This window comes from Acartia tonsa, chromosome 7, assembly GCF_053477335.1.
Source record: "Acartia tonsa isolate MP-2025a chromosome 7, ASM5347733v1, whole genome shotgun sequence".
Classification (NCBI taxonomy): domain Eukaryota; kingdom Metazoa; phylum Arthropoda; class Copepoda; order Calanoida; family Acartiidae; genus Acartia; species Acartia tonsa.
Window position 1 is genome coordinate 46,668,903 of NC_137266.1, and position 18,922 is coordinate 46,687,824.

Consider the following 18,922-nt stretch of genomic DNA (forward strand, 5'->3'; position numbering starts at 1 on the left):
GATGTATATTTTCCAAACTTTTCCACTGAAATTATCACGAAAGAAATTATTTTATCTTCAATTGGAATATTTGTGTAGCTATAACTCTTTACAGTTCGAACTGGCATCTACTGACACAAAGACAAACTTGTAGAGCAACTACACTCAAAAACTTTGTACCTGTCTTGAAAGATAAAGTTTCCAGCTATCAGAAGTGGAAGGGATAAACAGTATATTGAATCTGCCAGGCATAGAGTGTTGTGAAGGGGTTGAATCGGTCCAGGACTAAAATAATTATCAAATTAGTTCTTTATTTGAACGCTAGATGGTGTTTTAAAAGTTTAAAAAATCATATACTGATTTGTATATTGAATCTGCCAAGCATAGGATGTTGTGAAGGGGGTTGAATCGGCCCAGGACTAAAATAATTATTAAATTAGTTCAATATTATAACACTAGATGGAATTTTAAATGTATAAATTATCAGATAATGCTTAAAGCATTAAATAATCTAAGATTAGAGTATTATGAAGCGAAAGTTGTTGGTCCAGGACTAAAATAATTATAATATTAGCAAAATATTTAAATGTTACACTACACGGTGTTTTATAAACCATAATACTCTTTTATTACATAACTAGAGTTGGCTCGATATAATTATCTCCCTATTGGCTAGTTTTCTATATGCATATCTATTTCTCAATAAATCTATTTTCCTCACCCGGCATTACTATCTAAAAGAAAGTAAATATTTAATAATCTAAATGATTTGAAAAAGATTTTTTAAATTATATTTTTTTCTTTACATTACCATCATCACCAAAGGGTTAATGATGATGATTACAATTTTAGTTTAATATTTGAACACACAAAGTGTCGCCACAATCGAATTCTTTTAAAACAGAGTTTTCTTAAATTTATTATATTATAAATTTAAATTTTCTTTTTTATGATTAGAAATTAAATACATTGATATAAGGTAAATAGCAACATGAAATCAAAAAAAGGAATTTATTTTTAATAAAGTAAAATAATGGGTCTTATCGTTCTGGGCAATGAGAGTTTATTATGGATTATTGGAGCACTATGAGTTTTAAACAAATATTCCTTGGAAAACTTGAGCTCGTTTATAGACATTTATTTCCTATATAGATATGACATGGATCTTGAAGCAATTAAGCAGGCCGTTTTGTACATGTTAAAAGTTGGAAGATTTCATTAAATAAAAGTTATCGCAAATATACTTACTAAATAAATAAATAGAATTTATTGTTACGTACTTTGTAGTTCGACGGATCCAAAGCCAGCTTTACTTTTTGAATTAGCCGATACGCATTTTAGAAGCAAACTTCTATTATGACGACAATAAAAAGAGATATATAGTGCCTTAAAATTATTAAAAGAAACAGTAATTTAGCTTCCAACTTGATCCGCTTAATTAAAAAAAACCAAATACATAACTCCTTTGTTATAGAACCTAAATATAGACAATGAATAATATTTGTGTGTCTTTTGATTCTCATCCTATTTACAAGATACAATTATATATTAACATTTTCTTTTGATTGTCCTAAACGTCTACTATTTTATTCGCTAAAATCCTCTAGCAAAATAAATTCATTATTATATGAATTTTACACCAGATTGACATGTACTCTAATAAAGTGAAACTTGTAGCTGGCTAAAATAACGATTCCACACTCATTCCCTTTACCCCATCCCCTCCTACTTGATGTACAAACTGACCAATAAATGATGTCCATGTTAGGAGCCTAAATTTTTTCACTACTATCCACGTATATTCTATATCTATATCTTTAAAATTGCCTTAAACCTGCCCTTGGCAAAAACTTGACTTCCTAAGATGTTATGGAACGAGCGGTCAACCTGTTTGAGACATCTAAACGTACTCATGTACATATTACTACTTAATAGTATATAGTAATACATTTATTTTCTAGTAAAAAGTATATATTACTGGCTATAACCCTAGAGGCCTCTAGAGACACCTGACAGGGGGGGGGGGGGTATTTAATTTTATAATAAAAAGAGATGGTCAAACAAAAATAAAATTCCTGGGGTTCATTTTCTTCTTGGTACAATAATCTTGGAAGGCTGGAGGTATCCTCCCCTAAAATACTTATTAACTATAAAATTTTCACAATAAGATATACCCATATCAGGCCAGCAGTTTACAAGATCTTAAGCTTCTGACAGACTTTGACTCAATCAATCAAATATTTTATTTATAAAAAGCTGGAAATTTTTGTTTAACTTCAACTAACTCAAAAATTATATGCCTAGGTTTAAATATCTTATAAGAAATATTGGGTATAGTCCTTTCCATGACATCGCTCCATATGGGGCGATGATTTTCTATAGCTCCTTCAAGGAGCTATAGCATAGCCTCTTATCATATGGAGCGATGTGATAGCCCCTTTTAAGGAGCGTTCATATCGCCTCTTATGATAAGAGGCTATGCTATAGCTCCTTCATGGCCTCTTAATAGCTCCTTTGAAGGGGCGTTAATATCGCCTCTTATGATAAGAGGCTATACTATAGCCCCATGATGGCTCCTTCATAGCCTCTCCATCGCCCCTCCATAGTCCTTTACCTCCAGTGCCCCTTCATCGCTCCTTCATCGCCCCTACATCGCTCCTTCATCTCTCCTTCTTGAAATTTATATTAAATTGTACTTTGATGGCCCCTACATCGCCCCTACATCGCCCCTACATCGCTCCTTCATCTCTAATTCTTGAATTTTATATCGCCCCTACATCGCTCCTCCATCGCCCCTTCATCGCTCCTCCATCGCCCCTACATCGCTCCTTCATCTCTCCTTCTTGAAATTTATATTACATTGTACTTTGATGGCCCCTACATCGCTCCTCCATGGCCCCTTCATCGCTCCTACATCGCCCCTACATCGCTCCTTCATCTCTCCTTCTTGAAATTTATATTACATTGTACTTTGATGGCCCCTACATCGCTCCTCCATCGCCCCTTCATCGCTCCTACATCGCCCCTACATCGCTCCTTCATCTCTCCTTCTTGAAATTTATATTAAATTGTACTTTGATGGCCCCTACATCGCTCCTACATCGCTCCTTCATCGCTCCTACATCGCCCCTTCATCGCTCCTTCTCCAAATTTATATTACATTGTACTTTGATGGCCCCTACATCGCCCCTCCATCGCTCCTACATCGCCCCTCCATCGCTCCTTCATCGCTCCTTCTCCAAATTTATATTACATTGTACTTTGTAGCCCCTACAACGCCCCTCCATCGCTCCTACATTGCCCCTCCATCGCTCCTACATCGCTCCTTCATCGCTCCTTCTCTAAATTTATATTAAATTGTACTGTGATGGCCCCTACATCGCTCCTACATCGCTCCTTTATCGCTCCTACATCGCCCCTTCATCGCTCCTTCTCCAAATTTATATTACATTGCAACTTGATGGCCCCTACATCGCTCCTACATCGCTCCTCCATCGCCCCTTCATCGCTCCTTCTCCAAATTTATATAACATTGCAACTTGATGGCCCCTACATCGCTGCTACATCGCTCCTCCATCGCTCCTCCATCGCTCCTCCATCGCTCCTCCATCGCTCCTCCATCGCTCCTACATCGCCCCTTCATCGCTCCTTCCACAAATTTATATTACATTGTACTTTGATGGCCCCTACATCTCTCCTCCATCGCTCCTCCATCGCCCCATCGCCCCTTAATAGCCCCTTACCTTAATTTATATAAAAAAGCCCCTACATAGCCTCTCCATCGCCCCTTAATAGCTCCTTACCTTAATTTTTATAACATAGCCCCTACATAGCCTCTCCATCGCCCCTTAATAGCCCCTTATCTTAATTTATATAACAAAGCCCCTACATAGCCTCTCCATCGCCCCTAATAGCCCCTTACCTTTATTTATATAACAAAGCTCCTACATAGCCTCTCCATTGCCCCTTAATAGTCCCTTACCTTAATTTATATAACATAGCTCCTACATAGCCTCTCCATCGCCCCTTAAAAGCCCATTACCTTAATTTATATAACATAGCCCCTACATAGCCTCTCCATCGCCCCTTACCTTAATTTATATAACATAGCCCCTACATAGCCTCTCCATCGCCCCTTAATAGCTCCTTACCTTAATTTATATAACATAGCCCCTACATAGCCTCTCCATCGCCCCTTAATAGCCCCTTACCTTAATTTATATAACATAGCCTCTACATAGCCTCTCCATCGCCCCTTAATAGCCCCTTACCTTAATTTATATAACATAGCCCTACATAGCCTCTCCATCGCCCCTTAATAGCCCCTTACCTTAATTTATATAGCATAGCCCCTACATAGCCTCTCCATCGCCCCTTAATAGCCTCTTACCTTAATTTATATAATCCTTACCTTAATATATATAACATAGCCCCTACATAGCCTCTCCATCGCCCCTAAATAGCCCCTTACCCTAATTTATATAACATAGCCCCTACATAGCCTCTCCATCGCCCCTTAATAGCTCCTTACCTTAATTTATATAACATAGCCCCTACATAGCCTCTCCATCGCCCCTTAATAGCCCCTTACCTTAATTTATATAACATAGCCCTACATAGCCTCTCCATCGCCCCTTAATAGCCCCTTACCTTAATTTATATAGCATAGCCCCTACATAGCCTCTCCATCGCCCCTTAATAGCCTCTTACCTTAATTTATATAATCCTTACCTTAATATATATAACATAGCCCCTACATAGCCTCTCCATCGCCCCTAAATAGCCCCTTACCCTAATTTATATAACATAGCCCCTACATAGCCTCTCCATCGCCCCTTAATAGCCCCTTACCTTAATTTATATAACATAGCCTCTACATAGCCTCTCCATCGCCCCTTAATAGCCCCTTACCTTAATTTATATAACATAGCCCTACATAGCCTCTCCATCGCCCCTTAATAGCCCCTTACCTTAATTTATATAGCATAGCCCCTACATAGCCTCTCCATCGCCCCTTAATAGCCTCTTACCTTAATTTATATAATCCTTACCTTAATATATATAACATAGCCCCTACATAGCCTCTCCATCGCCCCTAAATAGCCCCTTACCCTAATTTATATAACATAGCCCCTACATAGCCTCTCCATCGCCCCTTAATAGCTCCTTACCTTAATTTATATAACATAGCCCCTACATAGCCTCTCCATCGCCCCTTAATAGCCCCTTACCTTAATTTATATAACATAGCCCTACATAGCCTCTCCATCGCCCCTTAATAGCCCCTTACCTTAATTTATATAGCATAGCCCCTACATAGCCTCTCCATCGCCCCTTAATAGCCTCTTACCTTAATTTATATAATCCTTACCTTAATATATATAACATAGCCCCTACATAGCCTCTCCATCGCCCCTAAATAGCCCCTTACCCTAATTTATATAACATAGCCCCTACATAGCCTCTCCATCGCCCCTTAATAGCCCCTTACCTTAATTTATATAACATAGCCTCTACATAGCCTCTCCATCGCCCCTTAATAGCCCCTTACCTTAATTTATATAACATAGCCCTACATAGCCTCTCCATCGCCCCTTAATAGCCCCTTACCTTAATTTATATAGCATAGCCCCTACATAGCCTCTCCATCGCCCCTTAATAGCCTCTTACCTTAATTTATATAATCCTTACCTTAATATATATAACATAGCCCCTACATAGCCTCTCCATCGCCCCTAAATAGCCCCTTACCCTAATTTATATAACATAGCCCCTACATAGCCTCTCCATCGCCCCTTAATAGCTCCTTACCTTAATTTATATAACATAGCCCCTACATAGCCTCTCCATCGCCCCTTAATAGCCCCTTACCTTAATTTATATAACATAGCCCTACATAGCCTCTCCATCGCCCCTTAATAGCCCCTTACCTTAATTTATATAGCATAGCCCCTACATAGCCTCTCCATCGCCCCTTAATAGCCTCTTACCTTAATTTATATAATCCTTACCTTAATATATATAACATAGCCCCTACATAGCCTCTCCATCGCCCCTAAATAGCCCCTTACCCTAATTTATATAACATAGCCCCTACATAGCCTCTCCATCGCCCCTTAATAGCCCCTTACCTTAATTTATATAACATAGCCTCTACATAGCCTCTCCATCGCCCCTTAATAGCCCCTTACCTTAATTTATATAACATAGCCCTACATAGCCTCTCCATCGCCCCTTAATAGCCCCTTACCTTAATTTATATAGCATAGCCCCTACATAGCCTCTCCATCGCCCCTTAATAGCCTCTTACCTTAATTTATATAATCCTTACCTTAATATATATAACATAGCCCCTACATAGCCTCTCCATCGCCCCTAAATAGCCCCTTACCCTAATTTATATAACATAGCCCCTACATAGCCTCTCCATCGCCCCTTAATAGCTCCTTACCTTAATTTATATAACATAGCCCCTACATAGCCTCTCCATCGCCCCTTAATAGCCCCTTACCTTAATTTATATAACATAGCCCTACATAGCCTCTCCATCGCCCCTTAATAGCCCCTTACCTTAATTTATATAGCATAGCCCCTACATAGCCTCTACATCGCCCCTTAATAGCCTCTTACCTTAATTTATATAATCCTTACCTTAATATATATAACATAGCCCCTACATAGCCTCTCCATCGCCCCTAAATAGCCCCTTACCCCAATTTATATAACATAGCCCCTACATAGCCTCTCCATCGCCCCTTAATAGCCCCTTACCTTAATTTATATAACATAGCCTCTACATAGCCTCTCCATCGCCCCTTAATAGCCCCTTACCTTAATTTATATAACATAGCCCTACATAGCCTCTCCATCGCCCCTTAATAGCCCCTTACCTTAATTTATAAAGCATAGCCCCTACATAGCCTCTCCATCGCCCCTTAATAGCCTCTTACCTTAATTTATATAATCCTTACCTTAATATATATAACATAGCCCCTACATAGCCTCTCCATCGCCCCTAAATAGCCCCTTACCCTAATTTATATAACATAGCCCCTACATAGCCTCTCCATCGCCCCTTAATAGCCCCTTACCTTAATTATGTAACATAGCCCCTACATAGCCTCTCAATCGCCCCTTAATAGCCTCTTACCTTAATTTATATAACATAGCCCCTATATAGCCTCTCCATCGCCCCTTAATAGCCCCTTACCCTAATCTATATAACATAGCCCCTACAAAGCCTCTCCATCGCCCCTTAATAGCCCCTTACCTTAATCTATATAACAAAGCTCCTACATAGCCTCTCCATCGCCCCATAATAGCCTCTTACCTTAATTATGTAACATAGCCCCTACATAGCCTCTCCATCGCCCCTTAATATCCCCTTACCTTAATTATATAACATAGCTCCTACATAGCCTCCCCATCGCCCCTTAATAGCCCCTTACCCGATTTTATATAACATAGCCCCTAAATAGCCTCTCCATCGCCCCTTAATAGCCCCTTACCTTAATTTATATAACATAGCCCCTACATAGCCTCTCCATCGCCCCTTAATAGTCCTTTACCTTAATTTATATAAATAGCCCCTATATAGCCTCTCCATCGCCCCTTAATAGCCAATTTATATAACATAGCCGCTACATAGCCTCTCCATCGCCCCTTAATAGCTCCTTACCTTAATTTATATAACATAGCCTCTCCATCGCCCCTTAATAGCCCTCCATCGCCACTTAAAAGCCCCTTACCTTAATTTATATAACATAGCCTCTACATAGCCTCTCCATCGCCCCTTAATAGCCCCTTATATCCTCCTTCAAAACAGTTATACACCTTCCCAGGATCTATTGGAAGCTACCCTATAAAGGAGAACCATATTGGTTCTGCAGTTAGCGATCTTCTTTGATACATACAGACAATGATCCTGTTACTTTTTATAAGGATTAAAAATAAAATGGCCTAAAGCCATCTCATTACCCATAGGAAGCTTCACTGTAAAGGGGAACCATGTCGGTTTAGTGGTTAGCAAGGTACAGACAGACATACATACAGACAAAGATCCTGTTACTTTATTATAAGGATTAAAATAAAATAGTTATTAACCTCCCCAGGACCTATGAGAAGCTACCCTATTAAGGAGAACGATCTCAGGACCTATAGGAATCTTCACTGTAAAGGAGAACCATATTGGTTCAGCGGTTAGCAAGATCCTTCGGTACAGACAGACATTCATACATACAGACAAAGATTCTGTTAATTTATTTTAAGAAATACAGATAAAATTGTTATAAACCTTTCCAGGCCTAAAACCATCTCAGGACCTAATTTCTGCCGTTGACAACTCGAGTTAAGTTACTATATTATTTTTACAATGTTTAACTTATCTGTTATTATTGGCTGACGAAAAGTTTGGGCAAAAAAAAAATTTATTCTTCAATGAAATATCTCTCCAGTATAATTTTGCCAAGTGCTAATTTATTAAGAATAAAGTTTGCCACAAATTTACCAAAAAATCTCATTGTCATTTCGCCAGGGAGGATTAGGATAGTTCCCAAAGTGTTATAAGTTGGCTTATCCAAGAGTGCTGTCTAGTCTCCAAAGTTTTATAATACCGTTTTCTTATTCGTTAGATTAACAACCTTGGGGACTTTTTATTGTTTTGTGATTGTTTAGTTCATTAAGTTGAGTGTCTAAATGTTTCAACCACTAATTCTAAACTAAAGAAGGGGTAATTTTGTGAATCATCAATGGGAATAATTAATATATAAACATACATATATATACAGTGTTTTTTTTTATGAGAGCATTTTTGAAAGCAATTTTACCCTACTTATAGTTATCAGAATTTAATGATTAATGGCTTATTCTCTTCGTTTTTTATAACCATTAACAGAAAAGCAAAAAAATATTTCAGTTTTTATTTAAAAAGTACAGTAAATTCAAAATTTCAAAACATGGGTGTCAACATCTAAAATAGTTATTTCTCGCATCGTATTATAAACGGCTTTCCGCGGATATAGAAAGTACAATTATGAGATTAAAACTAGTTTTTTTAGCCCCGAGGTGCAGAAGGCACCGGCTAAAAAAACTGGGTTTAATCTTATGATTGTACATATCTATATTCGTAGAAAGCTGGATATAATACGATGCTAGACATAGTTTTTTCGTATGGATGAGAACCGGTTCCTATCCACCGGATTCAAATGAATACGAGAAATGGTTTTAGCGCATTTTTCTTATGCTCAAATCTTCTACCCTTTCCAAGAATGGAGGGAGTACATTGGGGGGCCAGTATTCCCTCCCTGGTTGAGATATGGCCTTCAAATTTCAAAATGTTCTAGTACATGTCACAAGTAGTATCTATATAAATTTTTAGCTCAATATCTCAACTTTGAAGCGTTTTGCAGCCATTCTTGCAAAGGTAGATTATAAGAAAAATGCACTAAAACCATTTTTAGATGTTGACACCTAAGTTTTAAATTTTTTAATTTACTGTACTTTTTGAATAAAAACTGAAATATTTTTTGCTTTTCTATTAAAGGTTATAAAAAAGAAGAGAATAAGCCATTAATCATTAAATTCTAATAACTATAAGTAAGGTAAAATTGCTTTCAAAAAAGTTCTCATAAAAAAACACACTGTATATATGTATATATATCATTTTATCGACAATCGTCTTATCCCTGTAGATCTCTGATTATCAGAGCATTTTTGAAATATTTGCTGCTTATTTTTTGGCTGCCTTTGGCAAAATAATTTTTTTTCATAAAAAATGTATACAAAATTATCGTATTAATTTGGTAAATATATCATTGCACTTGAATTATTTTTAAGTCACTAACGGCTAATCCCATAGATGACCCTAGGAGTACTTTAATGAATAGATGTGGTGGAGAGGGGGGGGAGGGGGAAGGTTAAGAATTTAAGGGAAGTGATACCTTCCGGGGGCTGAAAGTGTTAGTCCCCTCCCCAAAATGAAAACTTTTCCTGCGAGTAAAATAAGCTTCAATGTAAAGGAGAAGCATATCGGTTCAGTTGATACTGATAAACATCCTGTTACTTTAATGTAAATATTAGTTTAAGGATAGTCTGTATAATCTCAGGGATAAAGGAAACATTAGGCAATTTTTACAATAGTCTCCAAAGTTTTATAATGAAGTTTTCTTATTCGTTGGCTCAAAACTTTGGGGACTTTTGTCATATTTTGGTTGTAGTGTTGCAATTTTGTGTATCGTTATTAGGGATGGATAAAAATTTATCGGCCATTGTCTTATTCCTTTAGATCCTTGGTATAATCAACTGAATAACAGTTCCAACAACAAAAATTAAGATATTGCTTCGCTTTTTATGGACAAATATCCTGTTATTTTATTATAAGGAAAAAAAATAAACTATCTTAAAATCATCTCAGTACTCAGCGGTTAGCAAGATCCTACGGTATAGACAGACAGACATACATCATATCGGTTTAGCAGCAAACGAGATCCTTTGCTACAGACAAAAAAAAACTTTGTATATCGACTAGCGGCTACGCCCCCAGCATCTATTGGCTCTGTATTCAAAGGGGAATGAATAAAAGCCTAAAGCCTTCCCAGGACTTAAAATAGAATAGCCTAAAACCATCCCTCGACTTAAAATAAAATAGCCTAAAGCCATTACAAGACAAATATTAAGCTTACCTGAAATAGAAAGCCCAATCTGTTTAGTAGTTATTGAGATCTTAAGTTTCAGAACAGAAAGCCTTACTAACGTGGACAAACACAGGATATTTCGGACAAATGTCGGAGTGGACATTATATAAGTAAAACGCAGAAGTGTCTATAATATCTTAAAAATTAGGTTTCAACAACATTTGTTTAGTTATTTCTACACAGGTTAGGTTAGGTTAAGATATAAATATACAAATAAGCCCCCTGCAGGGGTTAGGCATATAAAAAAACATATTTGACAGTTGTAAACAATGTGAGAAAAAAATATGTTTTAGTTTAATGAAATGTTCTATCTGTTTCAAACCTTTGCCTTTCGATAGAACTTACCTACTTTGGAAAACTGTTAGACTGATTTTAAAATTTCAGTCTGTGAGAAAAGATATTCAAGATTTTTTTTTGTTTTGAAAGATTTTTATCTTATAAATAAAATAAAAGACACTCCTGCGTTTTACATAAGCAATGTCCACTCCGACGATTGTCCCATTCCTAGGTTTGTCCACTCCAACGTTTGTTTATGTTTTACTACTTTATATAATAGGATAATATGTATTCTTCTTTTATATTTCTCTTTTCTTATTCACTTGCAGCTGCGCTCTTTTTAATGTAAGGAGGCAGAAAAATAGCCTAAACCAATTAGGGGCTTAAATCTGAAAATGAAAAAGCAAAAAACCATCCCATGACCTATGTGAAGCTTCCCTTAAATGGAGAATTTAGTCAGTTTATGAAATTTTTAAGCTTCAGACCAAAAAAAATACTTTTTTTGTTAAAAGAGAGACTTTTCTACAATTAGGGCTAGTCCTTTCGTCATTGCTCTTCTCATTAAGTTAAGCATGTGGTTTTCTCTGCTATTGTTAAAGATAGACTGTTGAGATTTTTAGTGAATATTCCCATGACATATGTATATCCAGTCTATAAATTATTTTGTCTGTCTCTCAATTATGCTTCAAAAGACTTAGGTTTCGTGATAATCTTTGAGTAATAGCATATTCTCTTAAAGTCTGCTCTATAACTTACTTTGTCTGTTTGTCCATTATATGATCCTTATTCAATATTCTATTTAACTAAAAAATTTCATTCTCTTAGTTTATTTTTTTTCTTTATTTCATTATGTTATTATATTATTTATATTTATTTTATTAATTCATTATATTTTCATTATAATTTTCCTTTTTAAATGCGAAACTTTTCTATAGTAAGGATTGGTTTGTCCGTACGTCCAAACGGTTAGACGACATTTTCTTTAATTTAGACATGTTATAAATATCCTATCGATTTCAAACTTTGCAGAATGATTTCTATAACAGTTGGGTACAATACTATATTCATTACTAGAAAGTATGTACGTCCATTTTTTTGTATAATATCATTGTCCCATTCATCTGGGTTTTGGAGTAATGTTTCTTAGGACAACAAGGTTTAGTATTATAATCAAATACTAAAAATAAAATTATGCCCTTTTACTATATTCTATACTAGCAGATTCGCCCCTAGCCTCAGGGGCTTTGCCCCAAGAGGTGATAAAATTTTTTTTTGGCGAAATTCGTAATAGGACCAAGAAAATCTTCAGCAAAAAAAAAATGGGGGGGGATTTTTTTGTTTTTGGGGGGGTTGGGGGTATCCCACCCCCCAAGAAAATAGCCTAAAACCACCACAGGACCAGTAGGTATATTCCCTGAATAGTAGAATATAATCGGTCCAGTGGTTACCGAGATCTTAAGGGACTGACAGACGGACAGACAGACGGACAGACAGACGGACAGACAGACAGACGGATGGACAGACATCATTCTACTTTGTATTATAGATTTACGCTAATTTTAACAAAATTTATGTTTGACCTCCTGATTTTAGAGCTTTGCTTTTGTGAATGTTGTTTTCCTTGTTATCTTGCTTTTTTTTCCTTTTTCATAACCTATTATATAAAGTAGTAATCTTTTTTTTGTCTGTAGAAAAGCTAACCGCTGAACCTATATGGTTCTCCTTTACAGTGAAGCTTCTTTTAAGCTCATAGAGGGTTTATAATTATTTCGAGGGAGGGTATCTTCACCCTCCCAGAAAATTCACCCCAAGAAAAATATTACCCCATCCCCTCAAAAAATCTTTTTAACTTTTTAAAAGCAAAGCTTTTCTATATTAAGGATCAGTCCGTACGTCCGTAACGGTTAGCTATTTTCGTTAATTTAGGCATGTGATTCCTGTAGTAGAAAGGTACGATTTAGAAAGTCTATAATCATTATCAGAATATCCGTACGTCCATTTTAAGCATACTAATTATTAACTTACAACAAATTTTTATGTATCAAAATTATCCGATTAATCTGATTTCTGGGATACTGATTCCTAGGACAACAAAATAGAATGTTATAAGCGAATCATATCTATAATCAAGTCCAAAAAATGTGAGTACGTCCTTAAGCATTTTCCTGCATGTAAGCAATTTCTCAATAAATTTACTTACAATTTTGTTTCGAATTTTAAATTTATGTTCTGACTATTCAGTTCTGACACTCTACATTATTAATGTTCATTAAAGGACGCCTGCAAGAAATAACACGCTTTAACTGCTAAAAGACTGCCACAAGAAGACCCAATACCCCAAATTATAAGCCTTCAGCTTCAATAACAAAAAAGTTCTAGGCATTTCAAAATAGCATTTTATGTACAATGGAATTTTTGAAAGATTTCCAATGCTCATAAAAGAAAAAACAATATTAAATTACGTTGCCTAGACATAAAATTATAACCTTATCTTTGTCAGAAACTTAGATTGCCTGTAACTGATTACATTTTTACAATAAAAACACCACATTTCATAGTCAAAATCTATGAAAAAAAATCGATTTAAATTGCATTTTTAAACGAAAATCATAGCGGAAACAAAGGGGTAAACTAATACAAGCTTAGCTGTGATTGGTTGTTAAGCTGATTCAGCCTTCTGATTGGCTACAGTACATTCGGTACAACGCAAGTAAAACTTATTTTTTTTTAATGATTTTGACTATAAAAATGGGTATTTTTATTGTAAAAATATAATTAGTTACTGGAAACCTAAATTTATGACAAAAATAAGCTTATAATTTTGTTTCTAGGCCACGTAGTTTAATTTTAAAGTTTTCAACATGAGCATTGCAATTCTTTCAAAATTTCCATTGTACATAAAATGTCATTTTAAAATGCCTAGAACTTTTTTGTTATAGAAGCTGAAGGCTTCAAATTTGGGGTATTTGGTCTACTTGTGGCAGTCTTTCAGCAGTTAAAGCGTGGTATTTCTTGCAGGCTTCCTTTAAACTTTTTTCTACCGTTTCAGAGCTTTGCTTTTATAAATGTTGTCATCCTTGTCATCCTTTTAAAACTTAAATTTAAAACTGTAGAGGGTCACATTCCTTCCTTACCTTAATGCCCTACCTTCTATAATGAAGGGGCAATACAATTACAGAGGCTGTACAGGAGCCATACAGGGCCTATGTTATATAAATTAAGGTAAGGGGCGATGAAGAGGCTATGAAGGGGCTATGTTATATAAATTAAGGTAAGAGGCTATTAAGGGGCGATGGAGAGGCTATGTAGGGGCTATGTTATATAATTAAGGTAAGGGGCTATTCAGGGGCGATGGAGATGCTTTGTAGGGCCTATGTTATATAAATTAAGGTAAGAGGCTATTAAGGGGCGATGGAGAGGCTATGTAGGGGCTATGTTATATAAATTAGGGTAAGGGGCTATTTAGGGGCGATGGAGAGGCTATGTAGGGGCTATGTTATATATATTAAGGTAAGGATTATATAAATTAAGGTAAGAGGCTATTAAGGGGCGTTGGAGAGGCTATGTAGGGGCTATGCTATATAAATTAAGGTAAGGGGCTATTAAGGGGCGATGGAGAGGCTATGTAGGGCTATGTTATATAAATTAAGGTAAGGGGCTATTAAGGGGCGATGGAGAGGCTATGTAGAGGCTATGTTATATAAATTAAGGTAAGGGGCTATTAAGGGGCGATGGAGAGGCTATGTAGGGGCTATGTTATATAAATTAAGGTAAGGAGCTATTAAGGGGCGATGGAGAGGCTATGTAGGGGCTATGTTATATAAATTAGGGTAAGGGGCTATTCAGGGGCGATGGAGAGGCTATGTAGGGGCTATGTTATATATATTAAGGTAAGGATTATATAAATTAAGGTAAGAGGCTATTAAGGGGCGATGGAGAGGCTATGTAGGGGCTATGCTATATAAATTAAGGTAAGGGGCTATTAAGGGGCGATGGAGAGGCTATGTAGGGCTATGTTATATAAATTAAGGTAAGGGGCTATTAAGGGGCGATGGAGAGGCTATGTAGAGGCTATGTTATATAAATTAAGGTAAGGGGCTATTAAGGGGCGATGGAGAGGCTATGTAGGGGCTATGTTATATAAATTAGGGTAAGGGGCTATTTAGGGGCGATGGAGAGGCTATGTAGGGGCTATGTTATATATATTAAGGTAAGGATTATATAAATTAAGGTAAGAGGCTATTAAGGGGCGATGGAGAGGCTATGTAGGGGCTATGCTATATAAATTAAGGTAAGGGGCTATTAAGGGGCGATGGAGAGGCTATGTAGGGCTATGTTATATAAATTAAGGTAAGGGGCTATTAAGGGGCGATGGAGAGGCTATGTAGGGGCTATGTTATATAAATTAAGGTAAGGAGCTATTAAGGGGCGATGGAGAGGCTATGTAGGGGCTATGTTATATAAATTAGGGTAAGGGGCTATTTAGGGGCGATGGAGAGGCTATGTAGGGGCTATGTTATATATATTAAGGTAAGGATTATATAAATTAAGGTAAGAGGCTATTAAGGGGCGATGGAGAGGCTATGTAGGGGCTATGCTATATAAATTAAGGTAAGGGGCTATTAAGGGGCGATGGAGAGGCTATGTAGGGCTATGTTATATAAATTAAGGTAAGGGGCTATTAAGGGGCGATGGAGAGGCTATGTAGAGGCTATGTTATATAAATTAAGGTAAGGGGCTATTAAGGGGCGATGGAGAGGCTATGTAGGGGCTATGTTATATAAATTAGGGTAAGGGGCTATTTAGGGGCGATGGAGAGGCTATGTAGGGGCTATGTTATATATATTAAGGTAAGGATTATATAAATTAAGGTAAGAGGCTATTAAGGGGCGATGGAGAGGCTATGTAGGGGCTATGCTATATAAATTAAGGTAAGGGGCTATTAAGGGGCGATGGAGAGGCTATGTAGGGCTATGTTATATAAATTAAGGTAAGGGGCTATTAAGGGGCGATGGAGAGGCTATGTAGGGGCTATGTTATATAAATTAAGGTAAGGAGCTATTAAGGGGCGATGGAGAGGCTATGTAGGGGCTATGTTATATAAATTAGGGTAAGGGGCTATTTAGGGGCGATGGAGAGGCTATGTAGGGGCTATGTTATATATATTAAGGTAAGGATTATATAAATTAAGGTAAGAGGCTATTAAGGGGCGATGGAGAGGCTATGTAGGGGCTATGCTATATAAATTAAGGTAAGGGGCTATTAAGGGGCGATGGAGAGGCTATGTAGGGCTATGTTATATAAATTAAGGTAAGGGGCTATTAAGGGGCGATGGAGAGGCTATGTAGAGGCTATGTTATATAAATTAAGGTAAGGGGCTATTAAGGGGCGATGGAGAGGCTATGTAGGGGCTATGTTATATAAATTAGGGTAAGGGGCTATTTAGGGGCGATGGAGAGGCTATGTAGGGGCTATGTTATATATATTAAGGTAAGGATTATATAAATTAAGGTAAGAGGCTATTAAGGGGCGATGGAGAGGCTATGTAGGGGCTATGCTATATAAATTAAGGTAAGGGGCTATTAAGGGGCGATGGAGAGGCTATGTAGGGCTATGTTATATAAATTAAGGTAAGGGGCTATTAAGGGGCGATGGAGAGGCTATGTAGGGGCTATGTTATATAAATTAAGGTAAGGAGCTATTAAGGGGCGATGGAGAGGCTATGTAGGGGCTATGTTATATAAATTAGGGTAAGGGGCTATTTAGGGGCGATGGAGAGGCTATGTAGGGGCTATGTTATATATATTAAGGTAAGGATGATATAAATTAAGGTAAGAGGCTATTAAGGGGCGATGGAGAGGCTATGTAGGGGCTATGCTATATAAATTAAGGTAAGGGGCTATTAAGGGGCGATGGAGAGGCTATGTAGGGCTATGTTATATAAATTAAGGTAAGGGGCTATTAAGGGGCGATGGAGAGGCTATGTAGAGGCTATGTTATATAAATTAAGGTAAGGGGCTATTAAGGGGCGATGGAGAGGCTATGTAGGGGCTATGTTATATAAATTAAGGTAAGGAGCTATTAAGGGGCGATGGAGAGGCTATGTAGGGGCTATGTTATATAAATTAAGGTAAGGGGCGATGGAGAGGCTATGTAGGGGCTATGTTATATAAATTAAGGTAATGGGCTTTTAAGGGGCGATGGAGAGGCTATGTAGGAGCTATGTTATATAAATTAAGGTAAGGGACTATTAAGGGGCAATGGAGAGGCTATGTAGGAGCTTTGTTATATAAATAAAGGTAAGGGGCTATTAGGGGCGATGGAGAGGCTATGTAGGGTCTTTGTTATATAAATTAAGATAAGGGGCTATTAAGGGGCGATGGAGAGGCTATGTAGGGGCTATGTTATAAAAATTAAGGTAAGGAGCTATTAAGGGGCGATGGAGAGGCTATGTAGGGGCTTTTTTATATAAATTAAGGTAAGGGGCTATTAAGGGGCGATGGGGCGATGGAGGAGCGATGGAGGAGAGATGTAGGGGCCATCAAAGTACAATGTAATATAAATTTGTGGAAGGAGCGATGAAGGGGCGATGTAGGAGCGATGGAGGAGCGATGGAGGAGCGATGGAGGAGCGATGTAGCAGCGATGTAGGGGCCATCAAGTTGCAATGTTATATAAATTTGGAGAAGGAGCGATGAAGGGGCGATGGAGGAGCGATGTAGGAGCGATGTAGGGGCCATCAAGTTGCAATGTAATATAAATTTGGAGAAGGAGCGATGAAGGGGCGATGTAGGAGCGATGAAGGAGCGATGTAGGAGCGATGTAGGGGCCATCACAGTACAATGTAATATAAATTTGAAGAAGGAGCGATGAAGGGGCGATGTAGGAGCGATGGAGGGGCGATGTAGGGGCCATCAAAGTACAATGTAATATAAATTTGAAGAAGGAGCGATGAAGGGGTGATGTAGGAGCGATGGAGGGGCAATGTAGGGGCCATCAAAGTACAATGTAATATAAATTTGGAGAAGGAGCGATGGAGGAGCGATGAAGGGGCGATGTAGGAGCGATGTAGGGGCCATCAAGGGACTAAGATATATATAATAGTGAAGGGGCCATGAAGAGGCGATATTTAATTAAATAGCCCCTTGGGATAAGAGGACATATCATCTCCTCTTTAGAAGGGGCGATAAAGGAGCGATAAAGGATCATTTAATCGCCTCTTAGGGCAAGGGGCTATTAAATCGCTCCTTTCAAGGAGTCATAACATCGCCTCTTGTTATATGGGGCTATTAAATCGCTCCTTTCAAGGAGCCAATACATCGCCCCTTGTCATAAGAGGCGATCAATTAAAATCATCGCCCCATATGGAGCGATGTCATGGAAAGGACTATACCCGAAATATTTAATAGTCTAAAAAACGAAATCAGTAAATGATGCTTGTATCTATCTAAGAGAGAGGTATTAAGTTGTGTTCTTATGAAAGGTATAATTGGCAAAGTACATAATAAGATTAGATCATACAGTTCACGCTTAGCCCTTGGATCAGCAGAGATGGAGGAACATAGTTGCTTTTTTAGACTAATTCAATTACTTCTTCCTAAAGGTCATTTATTATATTTTGTTGTTTATAAAAGGTCTGCTAGATATCCATCATTTCTTTAACTGCCTAAAACTATTTTTTTGGGGGGAGAGGGAATTTTATTTTTTTTCGGGGTTTAGGGGTGTCCTACCCACCAAGAAAATAGATTAAAACCACCACAGGACCAGTAGGTATATTCCCTAACGAGTAAAACCCAATCGGTTCAGCGGTTACTGAGATCTTCAGCTTCAAACAGATGAATAGACATCAAGCTACTTTGTATTATAAGATAGATATTATAGGACATTTTTTAAAGAAACGTTGTTTATGAAAAAATTATGAAACTTACAATTTTTTTTATGAATTAATTACATGGAGAAAATATATTTACCATAACC

The 18,922-nt window shown here is 37.4% G+C and overlaps 1 long non-coding RNA gene across 1 annotated transcript in view; it reads right to left on the reverse strand.

Moving 5' to 3' along the window:
- The window catches only part of LOC145324360 (uncharacterized), a 57,149-nt gene that overhangs the window by 27,914 nt on the left and 10,313 nt on the right, over positions 1-18,922 (reverse strand). The window contains exon 2 of the long non-coding RNA XR_013881259.1: positions 160-264. This is a non-coding gene — a long non-coding RNA (uncharacterized LOC145324360). The remainder of the gene's footprint in view (positions 1-159; positions 265-18,922) is intronic.